Source organism: Alligator mississippiensis, chromosome 1 (genome assembly GCF_030867095.1).
Source record: "Alligator mississippiensis isolate rAllMis1 chromosome 1, rAllMis1, whole genome shotgun sequence".
Lineage (NCBI taxonomy): Eukaryota > Metazoa > Chordata > Crocodylia > Alligatoridae > Alligator > Alligator mississippiensis.
Window position 1 is genome coordinate 150,293,469 of NC_081824.1, and position 23,993 is coordinate 150,317,461.

General features: G+C 43.5%; 1 protein-coding gene across 4 annotated transcripts in view; it reads left to right on the plus strand.

Moving 5' to 3' along the window:
• The window catches only part of DISC1 (DISC1 scaffold protein), a 376,514-nt gene that overhangs the window by 321,756 nt on the left and 30,765 nt on the right, over positions 1–23,993 (plus strand). The gene's annotated exons all lie outside the window — the stretch shown is intronic.

Here is a 23,993-nt window from a genome sequence, read left to right on the forward strand (position 1 = left end):
CCTCACAAGGTCATTTAGTCCAGCCCTCTGCTCAAGGCAGGATCATCCTTGACTAAACCATCCCAGCCAAGTGTCTGTGTAACCTGCTTTTGAAAGTTTCCAAGCATGGCGATTCCATTCCTTCTCTGGGTAGGCTCTTCCAATGCCTAATCCCTATTATAATCAGGAAGTTCCTCCTAAACTCCAGCCTAAATTTCCCCTACTACAGCTTGAAGCCATTGCTCCTAGTCCTACCCTTAAGAGAGGAGCCTGTCTCTATCCTCTCTATAATCATTCAGGTATTTGAAGTGTGTAATCAAATCCCCCCCCCCCTCCCCCAGTCTTCTCTTCTCCAGGCTAAATAACCCTACTTCTTTCAGTCTTTCTTCACCAGTCTTGCCTCCCAGGCCCCTAATAATTTTTCTTCCCCTGCACTGGACTTTTTCCAAATTGTCCATGTCCTTTTTGAAGTGTGGAGCCCCAAACTTGACAGTACTCCAAGTAAGGCCTCACCTGTGCTGAAAGAGCAGAAGAATCATTTCCTTTGATTTGAAAATGACAATCCTGTTAATACAATCCAGAATGCTGTTGGCTTTTTTTGCAACTAGAGCACACTGTTGGCTCATATTCAACTTATGGTCCACTGTAACTTTCAGGTCCTTCTCTTCACCACTGCAACCTGGCCAATCATTCTCTAGTTTGTATTTGTACATGCGGTTATTCCATCCCAAGTGCAGGACTGCATTTGTCCTTGTTGAATCTCATCTCATGGATTGCAGACCATTCTCTATTCTACCTCCTCCCAACTAGACATTGAGCTACTGAGAACTACTCACTGAGTATGATGATCTAACCATACCTTACAGTACTTTCATCTAGTCTGTATTTCCTTAGTTTGTTAATAAGAATGTAATGGGAGACAATGGCAAAGGCCTGTCTAAAATCAGAGTGTACCACATCCACTGCTCTTGCTCCTCTTCCACAGAGCCTGTCACTTGATCATAGAAGAAAATCAGACTGGTCAAGCATAACTTGCTCGTGGTAGACCCATGCTGACTGTTCCTGATCACCTTGTTCTCCTCTAGGTGTATCACAATGGATTCCTTGAGGATCTGCTCTGTTATATTTCTGGAGCTGATCATCTTTCAGTCCCTGGATCTTCTTTCCCTTTAAAGATGGGCATTATATTTGCCCTTTTCTAGTCATCAGAGACCTCATCCAATCTCTATGAGTTTTCAAAGAGAATTACCAATGGCTTTTAAATTTACCTCAGCCAATTCTTTCAGTACCCTTGGGTGCATTCCATTCAGCCCAGACAACTTGGAAGTATCTAGCTTCTTAAGTTCTCCCCCATCAGGTCTGGCATTACTCTAGGCTGTTTGTCTCCTATCCTATCTCTGCTGTCAACTGTACTTGTCATCTGGTAGCTGGCTCTCTTTGTGAAAACTGCCATAAAAGGGCATTACATATTTCAGCCTTCTCTGCATTGTCTGTGACTAGATTGCTTTCTTCATTCTGTAAGAGACTTATGGAATCTCTGGTCTTCCTCTTACTTTTAACATACCTATAGAAACCCTTTTTGTTGCCTTTTATGTCCCTTGCCAGCAGCGTCTCAAATTGTGCCTTGGCCTTCCTAAATTTCTCTCTCCATGCATGTGAGATACACTTATCCAGTATTATGATAAACTTTCCACTTTTTATAGGATTCCTTTTTGAGTTTCCATTCCTTGAAGAGATTGCTGCCTAGCCAGCCTGGTCTCCTGTTGCACTTTCCATTCTTCTGTATAGGATAGGTTGCTCCTGCACCCCTAAGACAACCTCCTTATAGTACAGCCAGCTCTCCTGGACTCCCTTTCCCCTTAGACTTGCCTCCCAAGAGATCCTACCCACCAAGTCCCTGAGCTTATTCAAGTTTGCTTTTCTGAAGTCCAGTGCCCTTATTCTGGTGCCCTCCCTTCTCCCTTCCTCCTCTTAGAATCTTGAATGCTGTCATTTTTTGGTCACTGTCACCCAAGTTACCTTCCACCTTCAAATTCTCAACCAATTCCTCCTTGTTTGTGAGTAGTAAGTTGAGAAGAGCTTTGCCCCACCTCATTTGATTCAGCCTTTCTACCAGCTGAATCAAAAAGTTATCCCCAATACGCTCCAGGAACTTGCGGGACTACTTTCAAGTATCTGACTCTCCTATCCCCACCCTGAGAACATTGCTAAAGTTTCCTTTATTGCTTACCCTTACTAAGCTTTTATCTAGGTGTCCAGGCTCTTTACTTACCTTTAGGCTTTTGTCTCCATCCCCTGGTGAGCCTAATTTAAAGCCTTTCTCATTAGGTTAGCAAGCCTGTATGCAAAGACACTCTTCCCTATCTTCATCAGGTGGACCCCGTCCTCTTCCCCACAGTACATCTTCCTGGAATACCATCCCATGGTCAAAGAAACAAAATCCCTGCTGGCAACACCCATGTATCTGTCTCTTGCTGAGCATTTACCCTTGACTGGAAGGATTACTGAGAATACCATCTGGGCCCCCATCCCCTTCACCCTTGTACCCAGAACCATGTAGTCACTTTTGAGCTGCTCAAGCTCACTCACTCCTGGCAGTATCATTAGTGCCTATGTGGGAGCATCATGGAATAGTAGTCAGTGGGCTGGATGGGTCTGAGCAACCTTTCTGTGACATCTTGGATGCAGGCTCCTGGTAGGCAGCAAACATCTCAAACCAACAGATCAGGCCAACAGGTGGATGCCTCTATGGCCTGCAGAAGAGAGTCACCAGCAACCACCACCTCTTGCTTCTTGGTAGGAGTGGCCTTGATCCTCCCTCCCTTACAGCTGCATGGTTTGGCATTCAGTGCCACTGGGCTGGCTCCTCCTCATCAGTTACATCACAAGAACATGTGTGGGACTGTGAGATAGAAAATTTGTAATCTGAAAACCAGGTTTGTGATTTATTAGAATACTGGTGCAATTTGTTTTACCTGAAGATCTCATCTTCAGTAGAATAATCCCCTTGAGACAATCCTTGTGGTCTTAGGCTCATTTGCTCCTGGGAGACTGATTCTGAATATCTCCCACCAAAATGCATTCCACATGACTCAGAAGATAAAATCACTGAGTATGCTCTTAAAATTAATGTCACATCTCCACATCCTGTCATTTTATTCACCATACCCCCATAGCCTACATAAAATCTAAAGCTTTTCAGAAAGGTTTCATGTAGCAGTGCTGGGTTTGAGAATTCTCCATTTAAATAGCACACTGAGCTGGCTCATTAGCATGCCAGTGCTGCTGCTGTCATATTGCTGGTCTTAGAGTTTAGGGAAAAAATTGAAAGAACTGGATGTGCTTGTACATGCACAGAGCTGTTCTGTGCAGTTTGCAAGAGAGGAAAATGTTATGCTTTCTCTGCTTTCCACATCTGTATTATACTGTTTTGGAGCATAGAATCTGGAACATTAAATGAAAACAATCTTCATATGTCCAGTACTGCCACCTATTGCTCACTAGAGTAGTCCCTACCTCCCTGAGGCAGAGCTGTTGACTTCGGTGAGACAACCTGTGTAACTACAGGTTGTAGGGCTGAACCCCATGGCTATCTTTTATATGGAAAATCTAGCATGCTGGTTAGCAATTGGCACCACAGACGCTAGTGGATATGGTTAATAACTTACAATGTGAATGAAAGTTTCTATATTTTATTGGCATCTGAGGTCACTGAGTCTCAAAAGTATTTTACTGTTTTCACTTTTTAAATGGCCTAATTTGAATACTTTATTTAGAGAGTTTCCTGCAGTCGGCGAACTCTAAAACAATTCCCAAATCAGCTGCATCCTATAATATTGAATTTAAAAAGTGTTGAACAACTGCTGCAGCCACACTGAGAAGACTGAAAGCAATTCAATAGAGAATCAATTCTATTTTTTTCTGTATACATATTTTCTTTATTATTATTGCCTTATTGCTCATCTTGTGTGAGACGCTGTCATGAAAATAGGGTTTTTGTTTCTTAAGAACTCATCTTTCCCTGATGTTCATGCCTAACCTGAAAACATAATCCTTGTAAACAAAAATCATGTTTTTATAAAGACTTCTTTAGGATAGAAGTAATCCGGACAATCTAGTATATATTTTCAGAGTTGTTTTCTTTTTCCTGTTGAGTAGCTACCTGCAGACTTTCATAATTTTCCCTCTAATCCGTTGTATGAGTAATTCCAAGGATCTCCTGATGCTCATGAAACACCTGATTTCTAGAAACATTCCTGTTAATAGAATTTCCCAACTGCTCAAAAATAAAAGGGGTTGTGAATAGTATTAAAGGGAATCAGTAGGCTTCACAATTCTTGAATAATGTGTACTGTATTTGTTGGCTAAACTTTGGAGTTATCACCTAATTGTTAGACTGACTTTGAAAATGAAGTGTTCTAAAAATGATTGTGAATACACTTTAAAACAGAATGAAGTATAAGCTACTCTTTCTTTCTTTTTCTTTATTTTAAATAATTTTAGGATTTTTTAAAAATTGTTCCACCTTTCCCACATATAATTTGATTTCTACCTCAGTTTAGCTTATCTGGAGGGAGGGCTTCCTATTTTCCCTTCTTGCCTTTCCTCTGCTTTATTCTATTTCTTCTTTCATTACTTTTTTGTTTCCTCCTCCTATTTTTGCTTATCTTTTGTCTTGTCTCTTCATTTTTTTCTTTTTTGTATTTTCTCCTTTTCATGCTCTCATTTTTTGTCTCTTCTTCATATGTTGTTGAAAAGAAAGCTAGATGAATAGAAGTAGAATTCTGTTTTTCCATAAACTTGAATGTTAACTCCCCAAATGCAAGATTGCTGTAAGGACCTGCAAGCTAGGGCAATTATAGTAATTTAGAAGTCTAATATAAATAGCCCTACCTGAACTTAGAAGATGACAACTTTATTGAGATGAATGTGGCAAGCTGAATGGGGAAAAAAATAAACTTGCTGTTGCACAGATGTACTTAGATATAGAAAGTTTGTCCAAGGCTCAGGGGGGAAAAAAGAGATTGTAACCATTGCTCTGAAAATGCGAAGGATCAGAACCCATAAATAGCTGGCACTTGTTCTGGATGTCATGTTCATTGTTAATGATGCTGAGTGCTGGGAGAAGAGGGCCTCCAGCATCATATCTTGTGCTACGAAGTACGTAGCTAGTCTTCCCCAGTCCAGTGCTCCTTCCTACCTTTTCCTCTTTCAGAAACTAGCAGGATTGATTTGTACTCCCCACTACTGCTTGGAAAGGCAAATTTTACCAGATTTCCTCCCACCTCTGGTATGCCACATGGCAGAGCAAGGAAACAAGAAGATAAGAACATGTACTGATACTCAGCCTAAGTGAGATAGAAAAAAGAATAAGATAAAAAAAAAAGAAAAGAAGGAAATGCTCCCTTAACAGGAAGGTAGGAAAGATGGCAGTGGGGCAAGCTACTATGCTCCCATATGCACATATCCATGGAGGTAATGGTAAGAATGCCTTAGAGTCCCTTTGGTGATTGACATAAGGAAGCAAAAACCCTACAGTTTAAATCCAGGGGTGGGTGCAGTGGATCAGCTGGCTCTTTGTGCCTGGAGTGGGGCATAGTTGGAGTGATAGTGACAAGAGAGTAAAGGTGGAAGCAGGGCCTTCAGGCAGAAGCTATCTAGGAGCAGAACATATACCAATCCCTTTATTTGCAAATACTGGAGAGTTTAATGGCTGACCTTAAACTAAATTCTATGGCTTAGATTGTGCTAGAAACATTTTGTTATGAAGTTTAGGTTTTATATAAAAAAGCAAAAAAAAAAAAAAAAAGGCAAATTCCAAAGTTGCATACTCTACAGTTTCCTTGTGCCTTTGATTTTTTTCTTGTGTCATGTTCCAATTTTATGACTGTTGGGCGGCTGGTATTGATTTCTGTTTTTTAAAGGGGGATGAAAAGCATTAAAGCATTTGTCTGTGGTGAGGGGGAGATCTATACTGTTTAAAAAAAAATATTGGCAAATAAGATACAAGATCTTTTTGCAGATCCTGAGAGAAAGTAGGTCAAGTTGTGGGCCTATTGTCCTTCACAGCGTCCCTTAAAACTTCTGAAACAGCAAAGCATAATCACTTAGCTCTTACTAGCTCTGTATCCATATTAATTCAGAATTCATCCAGGCTGGGACTTTATCCAGACTACTGAGCTAACTTATCTTTTCTCTGATTTTTGATCTCTCCAGATTGATTTACAGTGGGGCATTGCTAAAGACAAGGTGACTAAGAGTGAGATTTTGGGGTTTTATTCATGAAATGAAAATGCATTTTTCTCCACGCTCCTCTTTTCCCTTCAGGTCATTTTGTACCTGGCATGTCAAAAACTATCAGAGGGCAGGAGAGGGTTCACCCTCAAGCAAAAGAAAATAGTGCCTTTATTTATCAAGAAAATGTTCTAAAAATTCAGTCTTTCTAAATGGTTAGCTGCTGGTTATTATATTTCCATCTTTTCCTTGGATATTTCACATCTCCCCATTTCAGTGTTATCTGTTCTCATGCTGCTTTCTCACACCAGTGAATATGCAGTTTGTATTACCATAGAATAGTAGGATTGGGAAGGACTTCTGGAGGTCATCTAGTTCAACCCCCTACTGGAGGCAGACTCAGCCCGACCCAAACCATCCCATACAAATTAAACAATCCATTGTGGCATCTGTTAATCTCATTGTACTCTTTTCCCTGAAAAGTGGAGGTTAAAGTGAGGCAGTTTGCCCCTGAATGAAAGGTTACCATAGTTTAGATTCATTTAGTATGGAATGGGAGTAGGTAGACTAAATTGTTGTACCCATAACATAGCTGAGGGAGAAGCCAACCAGGGCAGCAGCCCTAGGCACTGCCTTTGTTGAGGGGCAAAAAATAGTGGCTGCTGTTGCTGCAGTTGTCAGTATGGCCACCAGTACTTCCCTGTGTAGAGCCAGTGCCCAGGGTGTAGAGGTGCCAAGTTATATGTCTGGTTATGCTAGATTTAGCTGACATGCCCATATAAGCAGCCAGGCAGTCTCCCACTTAAAAGTGGTAAAATTGTTTGTTTATGCTCTCAGGGTTGTCGTCTTCTATAGACTTCATTCTGGATGTTGAGGGGATGATCTACCTATTCTGTGTCCAGGCCAAGACCTTGAACTTGACTTTGGCTATTGTTACCCTCAGGCTATACTAAGAGCTCATAATACAGGAATGGCCACACATTAAAGCATGGACATTAGTGTTTAAGATTCTTAGAAGGTGCTTATGTTATGCCAATTTGGGTGAGGTTTATCTTTGACCTGTGTTACCCAGTTCGTATTACATTAACACATGACTGCCATGGAGATAAAGTGACCAATTTTCAATCCTCCAACATCCCAAGATCATAGAATCATAGAAGTAGGGTCAGAAGGGACCTTGTAGATCTTCAGGTCCGACCCCCTGCCTGGGCAGGAAGAAAACTGGGCTCAAATGACCCCAGCCAGGTAGGCATTAAGCCGCTTCTTAAAGACCCCTAGGGTAGGGTGCACCATCCCCTTCCCCCACCTCCTGCTCTTTGTGGACAAACTTTCCACGCCTTGAACTCCACTGCCCTGGGAGTGGTACTGGCACCAAGCCAACTCCTCCTCCTGGCCCCAGAGGTTGCAACCCTGTGCAGTGTAAGCAAGCCAGCTGTGCAAGCCGTGCCAGATGGGGCAACACGACCTGTGCCAACTGGTTCCCCAGTCCCCCACTACGAATCCCCCCCACCCAATCCCACTTTGTTAACATGTGCAACTTATTTATTAATTTGTTTATTTAATTCTTTTTTTATTTCCTCTGTTAGTCTATTGTATTCTTTGAGGCTTTATTTCTTTCAGTTCACTTCAGCTACTGACTTATTTCATTTCACCACAACCCCCATTCCTCATGCCCTCTCTACCTCCATGCTCTTGTAACACATCTCTCCCACCCCACCCTCCCTACTCTGGCTTGCCAGCTCTCTAGTGGCAAGTCATAGTTGTGCAGGTCAGAGATGGCATTAAACCTAAAGTGTGATTGGTCAGAGCTCATTCTAACATTAACATAGGTCAACACTCCACAGCACTTAGTACAGCTTAAAGGTAACATGTAACAACACCCTTTGTCTTTTACAGCAAACCAGAATACAAAACAGAAGACAATGTTCAGGGTAGCTTGTGATCAAGCGGAATTGTGCTGCAGTGTTGTGGCTGGGACCTGCTGGGAGTGGGGTGGCCCCAATGCAGCCAAGTTCTGGCCTGCCCTGGCCACAATCCTGCATGGTTGCTGAGTGCTGCTGCAGCTGGACTGAGCCTGGAGCTCAGTCTGCACTTACTTTCCACTGCATATGCTCGGCAGGGAGCAGCTTCACACCCCCAGCACTGCCAGGCTGTGGGGCAATGTTGTGCAGGGTTCTGCATGACTGGCTCCAGGCTCCAGTCCCAGCATGAACCTGCAGGCAGGGGCAGCCATGGCTCTTGCCCTGGGCCTGGGGGGTAGTGTGTCCTGCTCCGGCCGTTGCTTCTGTTGTGCCAGCTGAGGATGGAGCCTGCAGCTGCAGGGCAGGGTGGAGGTCCGGAGGGGCCTGGGCCATGTGGTGGGGTGGGGGAGGGGAGTGGGCCCAGGGCCCCAATGAATCTTAATTCACCTCTGCTCGACACGATTGTATATATGGCAGATATTGCTGGGTGAGACCTTTAATGTCAGCTGGGAACCTGCGAATGCTCCAAACACTGTGGACATAAGTGATCAACTGTGGGTCCATAACTTTAACTGGAGGAGATGTCACCGGGGCAGCAAAAGTCTCTTCTTCTCTTCCCACAAACGTCACCTCCATCTTACTTGCATAAGCATCAACCTGTTGACTCCTAGTTGAAGAACAATCTCTTCCAAACATTTTAATCATAATAATAATTATTTTATGAGGTGTCCTGTAACCTGCCATGTGTTTTATATGACATCCATCACAGGTTCTTGCTTGGGGCCACTATGCACTACTGTAATAATAAATAAATAAATACATATACCCTATCGTGCAAAGCCTGCATATGAGGGGTGAAGCAGGTACAGAGAATTTCTTTGTGCACAAGCAGTAGTGCAGGATCTCTCGGATATCTCTTGATTCAGGTGCTGACTTGTATGAACATGATTTGCTAGGCTGATAGTTTGTGCAGGCATCCAACAGGTTAATAGGCATGCAGCTATTAGCAACACAAGGCAGCCAGCATGCACACTGGTCATTGACTGATTTTTTCTTTTTCTTATCCTCCCTGTTTTTCTCATCCAGCAGCCAAATTTTGGCTCCAGACCTTCTTTGTATTAGTTACAGTGGGACAAATCCTGCTGTCGCTTACCTCAGTGGGTGTCTGGGAGTGTATCACTGCTGTCACCAGAATTTGGTCAGCTTTTGATTTCAAGATTTCATTTCTGGCTGTTCTTGGGCATCTTCCTAGATACACTTCTAAATTTCAAGGTACAGGAGACCCTCACCATTCACTCCCTGTCAGACCCCACAGCTGCCACCCGCCGCGAGAGGCTGGAAGCATGGGGCTCCCCACAGCGCCTGGGGAGAAGATGCCACTGCCAGCGCTGCCTCCCTCCCCATCTCTAGGGCTCGCTCTCCACCCGCTCTGCTCTGCTCTCCACTCTGCTCTCCCCAGCCCCGTGCAGTACTCTGTGTCTGGCTTAACTGCAGAGGCAGGAGCTTGGTGCAGCACCACAGGGAGCCGCGGCAGCACTCACCCCAACCCACCCAGTTGTCATGGCACACTGCAAAGATTCGAATCCGCGAATAGCGAGGGTTTCCTGTGCACTCTTTCTTTTGTGATGAGTACATCTTTCCTTACTATACATCCACCAAAGGGCATTTCTCCTTCCTGTCTCTTGCCATTACATTTAACTAAACCCAATTCCTTTGGCGGCACGCAACCTAAATCATATTCTAGATTCAACTGACAGTGGCTGCTGCCACTTATAACTTCCAGAGCAGTTGGTCTGGACAAGAGAATGTATATTCACATATTTAAAAGTGACCAGAAATGACCATTCTTAAGCCAAGAACCTGTTCACCATACCAAGTCCTTCTTATGTGCTTCTGAATAGTCTAAACCCCTTCCCCCCTACACCCACCATGACTTTGATAAATGGAGAGGATTGAGTGGATCAGTTCCATTGTGCATGTTAATTTGCTAAAAGAAATTAAAATTAATCCTCTCTCTATTGTTCAATCTGAATGGTGTTTCAGTATGTCAGGCCAGAAGTTCTGTTGGCAGAAACTGGCAGTGCTGTACTGACTACAGTGGAAGAATGGTCATTTACAGCAGCTAAAAATCAGGGTTCATATCTAACATGCTCTATTTTCTTCTAATCGTATAAGATGGGAAACTAATTTTTTCTGCAAGTGGCATTGGCAGTGCCCGTGAGATCATAAGTGCCCTCTGAGAGTTGCTGAACAGCTTCAGTTCTAACTGAAGTCATCAGGAACTGAGAAATTCAGCCCCTTTCTGAAGTCACAATTCAACAACATATTTAAGTGTGCTTGGGTCCATTTTCATTGTTAGGATTTTAGGTGCATACAAATACTGTTCTGAATAAGGATGCTCTGTCCTAAATCAGGACTCCTTATTTGAATCTAACTTAGAGTCATATACTAGATAATGATGATAAATCATTCATTGACCATAATGGGATAATCAAACAAACAGAACTGCAGTCTGACATTGTTGGACTTTGCCATTATTACAGGAGCCAAAGGCAAACAGCATGGAGATTGAGTTATTTGTGCCTGTACCAAACTGGAAGGAACTTTATCAGATTACGAATGAGGTGAATGATAAAATAGGGCTGAGAAACTGACCTTGTCCATGGACTTTGTAATAAGAGTAATCCCATGGTAGCTTTCTGCTCATCTATCAAAGTTATATTTTTACCCTTAGGATAGATTATATACAGTAGAAGTTTTAGTGGAAAAACATATTACTTTTTAAAGGAGAAAATATAATCGTAAACAAAGGCAGTGAATTCCGTCTATTGTAGATTAGATAATGTGGTAAAAATGTACTGTACAGTAAGTATATGGACTAATAGTAAAAGCTTACTACAAGATGCCTTTTTTATTTCTTTGTCAACTTGTGAATTTTCAGAATTGGACATGGCATGCACCTTGTATTAAGAATCAAACTGAAAACAATCAGCTGCAGGAGTCTATCATTTTCTGTTTCCAGCAGAGATAATTTAAGTATAAAACAGTGATGCTGAATATTGATGGAAAAATGACAGGCCGTGATTAAAGTTTTGTGCCAGATAAAATGAGTGGCTGGCAGATGAAAAGAAAACAAAAAATTAATTCCCCTCTCTGACTCCTGTACAAATACATGTTATAATTGTTATTGCTCAGCATTGTATGAGATCTTGTTTTTAATAACCATAATCAAATATCCATTACTGGCTTTGAGCAATAGAAAAAATTGTTCTTCCCATTTATTTTCTTGAAGAGTCTCATGGAACAGAAAAGGTAGTTACATAATGTGTACTTTCACATAAAATGCAAGAAGTCAGTTATGCCCTCAAGGTATTGATGTCAGGTTGCTCCTTCTTTTGTGGGTGGGGAAAGAAGGAAATATTTTTTTTATCAGGATATTTTTAGATTACAGTTTAAATTTCAGCTCCTGTATCTAGTATGCTATGGATGCAATAGGTGATGTTAGGAGAAGTTGGGGTCAATGACTGTGTCTGATTGGTTTTATATTTTTACAATTTAGCAGAAAGTACTGTCAGCCACTTGCTTTTCACTGTATACTGAAAGCACAGTTAGAAACTAGGCCTGTGCAAAGTGGCTAGTTTTTGATTCGGATTCAGCCTATTCGAGGGACAGTGATTCAATTCGGTGATTCGAATCACGGTCCTGAATTGATTTGGCCAACTCTGATTCGGAGATTTGACTGCTGCCGAATCAGCCAAATCTCCAGATTACACAGGCCCATCCCCTGGCCTGCTCTCAATGGCTGCTCTGCCTGGCCCCAGCTCCTAGCTCTTTGAAGAAGAAAAAAAAAGCCCCCACTCCCCAGCTCCTGCCTGGGGGAGGGCAATCCCCGCTGCCCCCCCACTGCCCCATGCCATGTGGGGGGCTGTACCATGAGCACCCCAACCTCTCCTTCCAACTGTCTCAGCCCCCACCCCACCCATGGCTGCCTTGCCTGCCCCAGCTCCAGCCCTTTAAAAACAAAATAAAACAAAACAACCTACCCCACTCACCAGCTTCTGCCTGGCGGGGGGTGATCCCTGCTGCCCCCCACTTCCCCACGCTACATGGGGGGCTCTTCCACAAGCCCCCAGAAGCCCCAAGGCTGCTGCAGGAGCTGGTGAGTTCAGGGGGATTTTGTTTTTGTTTTTTAGAAGGGCCAGGAGCTGGGCTGGACAGGGCAGCCATGGAGGGGCTGGGAGAGTGGGGGGAGGTCAGAGGGCTCATGGCAGAGCCCCCTACATGGCGTGGGGCAGTGGGGGACAGCAAGGATCGCCCCCCTCCTCCCCTCCTGGCAGCACCCCGTGAGTGCCGGGCTGTTTTTTTTTAAAGAGCCAGGAGCTGAGCCTGGGTGGAGCAGCCATGATGGGGATGAGACAGCAGGTGGGTGGTGGCGGGGGCTGGGGGAGCAGGCAGGGGATGGGACCTGGCAGGGTTCCCCCCCATGGCCCCCTCCTTCAACCTCCTCTCCCCCGCCTCCTACTTACCAGCATGGAGTCCGGGTCCAGCTCCCTGCTGCAGTGAGCAGGGACTGCCCGAATTGCCGAAGCTCTCCGAATCTTTTCTGAGTCGATTTGGAGGCTTCAAATCTATTTCTAAAAAAGAAATTCAGAAGAAATACTATATCACTATAATTTATGTCCCTGCCCTGTGGTGGGGTGTGTGTGGGGGAGTGTGTATGCATGTGGGGGGGCTGGGAGGGGGCTGCCTGGGAGCCAGCCATGGGTAAGGGGAGGAAGAAGGGGCAGGGGGCATGTGCAGCAGAGTTTGCCCAAGCGGTGTGGTCTACAGCTGCCCCTGTTCCACAGCCCACTTGACCACCCAACCATGGGGCAGCCCACTCAACTACCCGCAGGTGGTTGCTCATCACACCGGTTGGGCACTGAGGGTGGAAGGCAGCCAGAAGCTAGAGTTGTTGCTGGAGCTGGACTCCTGTGTGCTGGAGCTGAAGCTTCCTTCGTGCTTGGAGCAACGCAGCAGGAGCAGGAGGAAGAGCCACCACTGGAGGCGAGGGTATCTGAGCAGCACCAGGGCAGCTGCAGCTGCTCTGGAAGCAGCCCACCAGAAAGCTTTGCACACTGTCCTGGACCGGGGCTGGTGGGTGCAACCAGGGGCAAAGCATTGACTGCCCCAATCAATTAGTGGGTGCTCCCCATGAACCAGATCCAATCAGTTGGTGGGCCAGAACCAGCTTCTGGGCCATATTTTGCCCATCCCTACTATAAGCCATCAACATGACTTGATGTAAAATTTTTCAGCAGTTGAGATCTAGAGTTTAAATGAAATGAGAAATGTAGAATTTGAAAGAAAATATGAGCTATTTTCCCCAAAACTAAGCTATTCCTATATTAGGTTTCATTTTCTCACAAAAAATTCTTTCCTGTGCATCTTGAATAATAAAGCATATATTGTCTTGTAACAGAAAACATGCAGCTACATGCACAAAATTGGGACCTGCTTGCAGTTCACAACTCCCTTTTGTTTCATTTCCTCTTTTGCTTTGGCAATTTTGATATGTCTGTTTGAAAATTCAGCCCTTAATTTGATAGATTTTATGAAATAAATATACAATAATAGTGAATTTCTTTGTATTCAGAATCACTTAGTATAGTAAAAGGAATTTATTTATATGGGTTGAAAAGGCTGCTTTATTTGCTCCATCTTAGTATATAATAATTTATACATGCAGCTCTCTACTTGCATTGATATCACAATGTCCTTTGCAAAAAGATAAAAGAATCCAATTAAAATTGTTTACAAATAAAACATTTTTAGGATAAATGCAAGTCATGTAATTTAGATTTAATCAGCAAAGTCAATTATACAGTATAGTACACATTTGTTTTGTACACAGTCTTTCACACAAACTTCATCACAGGATGTTTTACAGAGTTACTGCAAATACAAAATTGCAGTACTAAATAATGAATAATAGCAGAGAGAGAAGGAAAAGAGAGTGAAGAGGGGAAAGCTGTTTTCAGCTGAGGTTTGAAATTACATGAAGATCTGAAGAGACTGTTTCTGGTAGCCAGCACTGTAGGAAAGAACACCCTACCAAAATTGAATGGCCAGACAGGGAGCCCATGTTAGATGCTGGAGGGCTAGAGAGGGTATTAAAGAGTATCAGCGTCTATAAGACAGAAGACAGAAAAGTTTGCAGATACAGAGTTCAGTATTCACCTGGAGCATTAGAGGAAATTGTTTGACAGTGACAGCGCTCAATTTGGATTTGTGTTGTTCCTATTGTATGTCTATAATGTATTTGCCATGATTAAGAGACATCAGCAGTGCAGTGCTTGGCTCTGAATTGAGTGCTTCAGTGGGGTTCACAACAGTTAACTTGCTGAGCAGTGAGACTTCTAACCTAGCCAATAGGAAACAGTGGTTATAAGAGAGTGTCTTAAAGACTGACCTTCCCTGGCCTTCAGGCATCTACCTCCACTTGCCTCCTCTGCCTGAGAGCATTTAAACCTATAGCTCCTGTCTCCCTGGAGGCTGCTTTCACTCCAGGCTAGAGGGGAGTCTGGAATGGAGGCACTCTTCACATCTCCTGCTCAAGTGATTGAGCTTTACTCTAACTGTTAGCTGGCTGTGAAAAGAGAGGGCACCACCAGCACTACTTCTTCCAGCCATGTTTTTGAATGAAAGTAGTGGCCATCACCATGTTGTGTCAAGAGCCTGAGCCCGTCCATCTGTGTTAAGTATGTCATGAGCATACTTACCACACCGGGCCGCACAGGATGTACAGGCCAGGGAAGAATGCCTAGTGTATGGATTTTGATCAGGCTTAGGTGAGAAAAAGTGGCTCAACCTAGCTGAGAAAGTACCAAGTAGCTGAAGTTAGGCAAGAAAAAGGCACTGCTGCACATAGAAGCAGAACTTGCTATTCCTGGGAACCTTACTAGAGAAAACTTGAACTCATATAGAGTAAAAACAGACAACAAGTTTGATGTAGCCCTGACGAAGCTGGGATACAACTCTTATCAAAACAAACGGGGCCCAGCCATTTACACACTAGGCCTACGTGGCAGTTAAGTCTAATTAGCTGTGATTGTTCTGAATCAGTATTAATCTGAATAATTTAAAGGTATTTAATGCAGGGCATTGAGCTTGATTGCCTAAAAGGTCTGGATTAAATACAGCATAAAATGCTTTGATACAGATCAAACTGGTTGTCTGTTTTTAGCCACAGGGAGCTTCTGTACCCCTGCTCTGTGGGTTGGGTCGGGGGTACTTTAATTAGAACGACTCTTGGAGTTCATTAAAGCACCCACACCTCTCATGTATCAGTGTCTGCACGCTTCAAAATGATGGCAGGGTGTTTTATCTAAAGCTCATTGAAAGAGCTTTAGATAAAGCAACCCTGTTGCCATTTTGGAGCACGGGGATGCTGATACACAAGGCACAGAGGCTGGCTGGAGTGCAGTAATCACCGCACTCTAGCAGACTCGGTTAATTGAGTCTGCTCCAACGCACGGTAATACAGCGTGTCGGAGCAGCTGCCACGCTCACGTATAGGCACCCAGGGGCTTGAGAGGTTAGGCAGGGATTTGGAGGGTTGCCCTCTTGAATTTCAGCACCTAAGTCATTTTTGTGGATCTGGTCCTGAATGCCTTTTCAATAGAGTACTAAACCATGGGACTAATAACTGTCCCATATATGACTGTTGTCCTCTCCACAGAGGAATAAATGTGTATGGTCAACCATCTTGGTTTGGTAGCTTTTAGTTTTATTTTTTTTAAGTAAATATGTATGGCACTGCTATGTCTTTGAGAAAGCAGAGCCCTTGTACTTGGAGCAGAGGGCAGCGAGGTCTGTGATGGGCCTCACTACCTATAGTAGTTTCTTCTTCAGTCTTGGATCAGCTCTCACAGAGACAGGTTTTACTTTTCTTGTGGCAATTTCTATTGTGCCAGAGGAACTTAATTGTCATCCACATACTTTGTCCTGGAGCTTTTGGCAATCTTTTAAATGGCTATGAGTAACTGAGGCCAGGTCTTCGTCTGCCAGAAAGAGAGTACCATAAAAAATGGCGATAGTAGGAAGCATTAGTTGCAGGTGCTGCTATGCGAGAATTGTATCAGCAATAAATCCAATAATACTCTTAAACCATTAACTGAATTGAGCAGTTGTGAGTATGCATATATGCTAATCAAAGGATATGGCCCTGAAGCTAACAGTGCTGGATCCTCCATGGTGGAGGGATGTGGCCTGTGGACCAGCCCCATGCCACTCATCCAGCTAGTCCTTGGAATAAAAAAATTGAACAGCTTGAGTCTCATATGGCTTAAATTGTAAAGCACTTGGATAGGGACAGAGTTTATGGCATTGAAGAACAAACAAGGGTTATTAACACGTTTTGAAATGGAGAACAGCAAAAAGAAGCCTATGATGCTTTAGGGACTTCTGCATAGTCCTGTATGTAATGAGCTAATGAAATTTCCACCTCTCACAGTGGTCATGGAGGAGACATACAGTGCCATATTACTAGGTATTGAATTGTGAAATTGAGACTCTATAGCTAGTGACTATATCAGAGTTGTATAGAGGGTGGATTATCCTGCCTGCAAACCTGTCACAAGAGGGGCTGCTGCAGTGTGTGGTTTTGATGAACAGTAGAAAAGGTAGAGGTGTAGGCATTGAAAACTTGTCTGGGATGGCAGAGTGAATCCTGAAGGGTCAAGAGAAAGTTAGACTGGAGAACTGGAGTGATACAGTAGGGCATAATTTCTGAAGGAGCATGTGATGTTCATATATAGCCATGGCTGTTAAACCACAACATTATGGTATTAACATGGAAAACTTTGTTAAAAGGATGGTTTAATAAAGATATGGTCTCTATGTCAGTGAAGTATGCATTAATCTTGATTTTTCTTTCCATCAACTTCCTCCTCGATTCTGTTCTGTTGGTTACCTTATGAGGGCAACCGGGCAGTATGTAGACACATAGTAGGAGACTATCTTTGCCCCAAGTATGGAGCAGAAACAGAGAAGACAGACAAATGCTGGGAATGGGAACAAAGGTACAGAGAGATGAAGTGACTCTCCTTGGTTTACGTGGTAGTCAGTGGCTAAGCCAAGAATAGAAACCAACCCTCCTGATTCTGCATCTGTATGAACCCTTCATTTGGACAGGTCATTGGATTAAGTGACCTTTGAGGTCCTTTCTAGCCCCTGTGATTGTGATTTCCCAGCTCTCTGCTGGCAGCTAAACTAGCTTTGTACACTAGACTTTGCTGTTAATAGTGTCTGTATCCTTCTTTGTAATTACATTCTCGCTTTAGTTCTGTCGGACCCTTTTCATTACTCCTTACTAGCTTTTTATACTCAGGGAAAACTCCTATTAATGTCACTGGAACTTTTTCTAGGGCAAAGAGTGAATATGGAAGCCTGAATAGGGCCTGCAGACAATGACCCACAATAATGTCATTGAGACTTAAGCATGTGCCTCAAGTTACCCATATGCTTATATGCTTTCCTGAAGCAGTAGCTTAGTTTTGATCTCCTCAGATATTTTCTTTTACCTAATTGATGTTCCTGCTACAGCAAGCTTTTGCTTATGTATTTTTCAAATCTGAATTTTATTATGCTTGATTTCATTTTCAATCTCACTTTCTTGGCTTTGAAGATTGGGTTTCTTGCAGAGAGTCATTCTCACTGTCAGCATAAAGAACAGTATCATCTTCAAACACACAGCGTTTTGGCTACAGTGGAACGTGAACCATTTTTCTTCACAGTTCAGTCTTTGGAAGACATCCCTGAGATAAGCTGTGGTAAATCTTACAAGAAATGCTGTTTCCTTGTCTGGGTTTTATACATAATATGTATATGTGGGTATGTATATATTTATGTATGTATATATACATATGCATATTTTGGCTGTTCTTACATGAGTATATGTTTTCACTTAGGCTAAAGCATTTTGGAGCTAAATGTGACTTGTGTAGGTCTGCAAAGCTCTTAGTAGGAAACCTGTTTTCTCAGACTTCCAGCTAGCCTTGTAAATAGCTTTAGAACAATGTTTGGCTGAAGAACCCACTCCCATTGATATCACTGAGAATCTTGCATGGAGACTGAAGGAAGCAGCAGCCTTTAAACTTTACAGAAGATGAAGAAGTCTCATTGGGTAGAAGTCCCCTTATGTATGTAATAAAGTGTGACCCAAGATTTAAAGGAGACCCTCCCTCCTGCTTTCTATGGTAGTCCCATGGAGCTTTGTCACTTGTCCCCTTTATTGTCTCCCGGCAACTTATGTCTTGGTGATCTCATATAAAAACACAAATTCAACTATAATCTCTACAGGATGAGCTCACAGATCTACTTTTATACTTCAGCCTTGGTCAAAATTAACATCTTGATTTGTCTTTCCAACATCGTGTCATGGATAACTAGTGACACGATTGACCTTAAGGCTAAAACACCTCTTAATCCTTCCCCTCAAAACCCTCCCCTCCACTTCCTTCCTTGATGACTGTGGACAGCTCCACCATGCTCCCAGTTACTCAAGCCCATAACAGACACTCAGGAGTCATCTTAGATGCTGACCTCTCTCTCTAAGTCTTCATGCCCAGGCTGTGTCTAAAACCTTGCAGATTCTCTCCACGTGGCATGTTTCTAAGGTAGGACCTTTCCTCTCCATTCATACAGTTACCAATTCTCATCTAGACTCACATCACCTCATGCTTTGATTACTACAACATCCTACTCTCTATTCACAAAACTTCCTCAAAGACAATTTTCCCTTGCTCTTCATTTTGTACTTTCTTTGCATCCGTCCTCCACCCACTTTTTAGATTTTCATGGTAGCTCCTGCTGGAGTGGAACTCCCTATAAACATGTACCAAGTTGCCTCTTTGACCTCTTTCAAATCCTTTCTTAGAACTTTTCTCTGCTGATGATCTTTAACCAGTGGCTTGGCTACTGGTGTTCTATTTCTAGTGCCTCCTATGCTGACCAGTATTGTCTCGCTGTTCCTTCTCTTTCCCTGTCCTATCCTATCCCTGTTTTATCCTTCCATTGTCACTTCTCTGATACTTAACAAACTCTGTGACTCCCTCCAGACATGTAGGTTAATAGCACAATGGGATCTGATGCATGATCAACACAATCACACTTCCTACCATGCAACACGTGCATGGCAGGAGGTGTGATTCTGGGGTCATGCATCAAATCCCATCACACCTTATTGCTAGTGTGATCATGATCTTGGATTCCCCCTGCACCTACAAGTAGCAAGCTCCCATGGATAGGAGTCCCATCAGCAGACCATGCACTCCAGTAGCTGGGAGCCTGGTCAGCTGATTGGGGCTCCCAACTGCGAGGGTGCACCTAGTCCTGATGTGTCCTGACCTAAGGTATCATTCAGGTCATAGCACCATATGAACCAGCTGTATGTTTTTTTGTGAAATATTTTGTCTCTTATTCCTTGTTTTATTACACCATTAATTGATTGAATGTATGTCTGGGTCACGAGACACTCACTTAATATGTGATTAACTGGTTAAATACATCTTGTGTGTCATGTGTGGCAGAGGCCTCAGTGTCAGAGGCTCTTTTCCAGCTGAAACAGTTACACTTGTTAGATAAAAGCCCATTTTCTAGTTGGGACAACTCTGATTCTGTGATAGGCCTTAAGTGTAATGCCTTAAGTATAACGTGGCACAGGCCAGTGAGGCAGGAGCCAATTTTCTGTGTTGTGTTTATACAGAATCTAACACAGTGGGGACCTGGCCAGTGACTGGGACTACTAGGCCTACTAGTAATAATTCATTTTAATAAATGGTGAAAATAATTCATTTTAATAAATGGTGAAAATTAGTTATGAGGTCCAGCAGATTAGGAGGTTGCTTGACTGATGGATTTATCATGTGTACCACTCATGTCTGTAACATGTATATAACATCTATTAATCAATTAATCAATTACTAATGCTTCATAAAATATTTATGAATGGTGTAAACTGTGGCCTAATCTTGACCTGTCCATGATGGAGTTCTAATCCTGCAAAAACTTTCACAGTGCTAATTATAAGTCTCCCAGTAGTTCCACTGACTTCACTGGGAATATAAATATATTTAAACTTGATTAAAAATACATAAAATGGTAAAAGCTTAAAATATTTGTGCTTCTGGAGGATTGCATGCAAACTTTTATTATTTATTTGATATGTGCTTTTATGTTGGTTGCTTTGCCATTTTGGAAATTTTTCAGAATGATGTTTGCTTGAAAACACTTGTAAATACTTAATGTGATTTAAAATTAAAAAATGAATGAAGCCCAGATGCAGGAATGAAGTAGATCCTGCATATCAGAAGTGTCTGTGCATTTATAGGTCTAAGTTGAAAGTTCAGCAGTACAGAGTCTATTAGCAAACACATTTGATACTCTAGGTCAGGACACATCAGGAAATACCAGTTTTCCTAATGCAGTCACAAAATAAAGCTGTTTCTGTCAGGGACTCTGATCAGGCAGGCCAGCCTGGGGTGAGTGCCTCAACAGTAGGGTGACCATATGTCCCAGATTGGCTGGGACAGTCCTGGATTTTGGAGGTATATCCAGCCAGCCAGTAAAAATTAAAACAAGCATCCCAGGTGAGGGGTGCAGAACTTGAAGACAGAGCAGCAATAGCTATGAAATAAGAAGCCCTATTAACACTAATTGTTAATAGAACAATTGGGTCATTAATGGGCCACTGACTGTCTGCAGCCTGCAGCAGCGAGGAGGGGGGGGGATGGGGCAGGCAGGCAGTCAGCATTCAGGATTTCACATTATATCCCATATAGTCGCCCTACTCGACAGCCACACCTGCAGTAAGCCTTAGCTAATCAACTCTGCCCCAGTTTAGGAACAGTAAGCATCCCTCCTTGTTGCTGGGAACATTGCCTATCCATTTAGTAGCAACTGGGGCCCCTGGGTTTGCAGTAGTAATGTGCGAAGTGGCTAGTATTCACTTCCGATGCGGATTTGGATTTGGCCGATATGGGGGACAGTGATTTGATTCAGTGATTCGAATGACTGTCTGGAATTGATTCAGCTGAATCTGTTTTGGAGATTCAGCTGCTGTTGATTTGGCCAAATCTCCAAATTGACCCCATCCCCTGCCCACTCTCAAAGGCTGCCCTGCCTGGCCCCAGCTCTTGGCTCTTAAAAAAAAAAAAAAAGAAAAAAAAAAGAAAAGCAAGCCCGCACTCATTGGCTGCTGCCACACAGGGGAGGGTGATCCCCACTGCCCCACGCCATGTGGGGGGCTCTGCCACAAGCACCCTGATCTGCGCCCACTCTCCCAGCCCCCCTATGGCTACCCCACCCACCTCCGGTCCTGGCTCTTTAAAAAAAAAAAAAAAAAGCCAAGAGTCACCAGTTCCTAGTAGGTGGGGGTGATCTCTGCTGCCCCGTGCTGCATGGAGGGCTCTGCCATGAGCCCCAAAAAGCCCCGAGGCTGCTGCAGCAGTCGGTGAGTGTGGGCTTTTTTTTTTTTTTTTTTTTTTTTTTTTTAAGGGCCAGGAGCTGGGGCAGCCATGGGGGGGGGGAGGGGGCTGAGAGAGTGAGTGGGGGCTGGGAGGCTTGTAGCAGACCTCCCACACATAGCATGGGGCAGTGGGGGACAGCGGGGTTTGCCTCCCCACGTGGCAGCAGCCAGTGAGTGGGGGCTTTCTTTTAAAGAGCCAGGAGCTGGGGTCAGACAGGCAGCTGTAGTGGGGGCTGGGAGAGTGGGCGGGGGTTGCGGGGCACTCAGAGGGGCTGGGGGAGCAGGCAGGGAATGGGGCCTGGTGGGGGGTCCCCCCGTGGTCCCCTTTCCTCTTTGCCAGCCCTTCTCCCCCGCCCCTTACTTACCAGCATGGAGTCTCGGTCCAGATCCCTGCTGCAGCAAGCGGGGCTGCCCAAATCACTGAAGCTCTCCGAATCTTTTCCAAATCAATTCAGAGAGCTTCAAGTTGATTCAGACTTTTTAACTGGTGTCCTGATTTGATTCAGATTCAGAGATTCGGACACCAAATTAAGCCAAATCTCTTTCAAATTGAATCAGCACCCGAAGCTTCACACAGCCCTAGTTTGCAGTCTAGTCAGTATGTTTGCTATGGAAAGCCTCTTAGTTCCTGCACTCCAGTTCTCCTGGCTCCTGACCCTGGTTTTTAGACTCTCACTTTGGATTTCCCTGTGGATCTGTTTCCTCATTCCTGACCCTGGTTTGGCTCAGTTTTTGGATTTTGCCCTGTGGATTGCCCCTCGCATTGGTACTTGGCATCTGATCTCTGGATCCTGACCCTGGATTATGTTGTGAAATCGACTTGTGGATTTCCTTCTGGTTTTGGTAGATGGTTCTCGTTCCCAGCCTCAGGACCCTGCTTTCCCTCAGTGGTCTAACATAGGCTAGACTGCCTATGCCCCAGTCCCTTATAATCCCCGATACAAAAGCAAACTTAGAAATATGTCCTGCAGTTACTAAATGCTGAATGCTGAAATGTGTGTTCATCTAAATCACCATCAAAACATGTTGACCAAAGGGATTGAGCAGCAGGTGAAAAATAGGCCCACAGGGTGCTCTGCTACTTTACAATCATCTAAGTCCCATTTGTTTATCTGGCAGTGATGACTGTGCATATTATTGTTCGTGGTCCTGGTTGTATTGATGGAGCCTTCTATTAAGTTGAATAGGCAAAGTAAGCTGATTACTAGAAGTTTGAAGTCAGTGGTCATAATGCCATGATTGACAAGTGCCAAGTCTAGCATCTCAAGAATCAGGGATGTATTTTTTGGCTGGGTAGGCAGACTGCTGACTGGATGGAACAAGGAATTTGACTATAGCACCTGTTGAAGATTTCTTCCCTTCTAATTAGCATTGCTTGGGACCCATTGAGATTCAGGCAGCAATCTAAAGACCTCATGCCACATTCCACTTTAAATAAACAGATATACAAGCGCAAAGTACTAATCCAGTAGCTTTGTTCCAAAATCCCTGTTGTTCCACATGTGCACTCCCAGTAAAATATACAACATGTACAGTAAAATATACCAGCATTTATTTAGGGCAGCCCTCTGGTCCCGCAGGCCAGATGAGTTTAACAGGGCTAGTTTGAAGGCTGCATCCTGCAGGTGGGGGTCTCTCCATGCCCTGATCCAACATGGGGTTGGTATGGGGGGGTCAGTCTGTGGATGCCATACATTAATTGACATGGCTCAATTTTATATTTAATTTATATAAAAGAAAATGTATTTAATTATATTTAATTCTATCACAAATGACCCTGAAGAACATACATAAATTGTTAGGTTTCAAAACACAGTTTGTCTAGAACAGTGGCTTTCGAACTGTGGTCTGCAGACCCCCGGGGATCCATACACTATGTCTAAGGGGTCCACAAAAGATGACTATGATTAATCAAAAGTATGTGAATACCCACATTTACAATTCAAAGGGGTCTGCAGCTCCATTCACATTTTTTAGGGCTCTGCAAACGAAAAAAGGTTGAAAACCACTGCTCTATAAGGTCCTAAAGGGGAATCAAGACTCCTGGGTTTTATTTCCATCTCTGCCACTATCCAACTGCACTTTAGTAGGTCTGTCATTTTTAAAATGAGGTTGAGATGATATATCCATATGTTGCAAAGGTAATGTCAGGTTTAAATATTTAGCATGTAACCCTGTGAAACCCTATATGCATGCAATTCTCATTGACTTAATTGAAGATCTGTGCATGGAGAGTTTCAAGAATGGGTCTTTAAAGTAAGTAAGAGAATTTTGAATGAAGAAGATACAATATTGCAATGTTGTGAAGAATT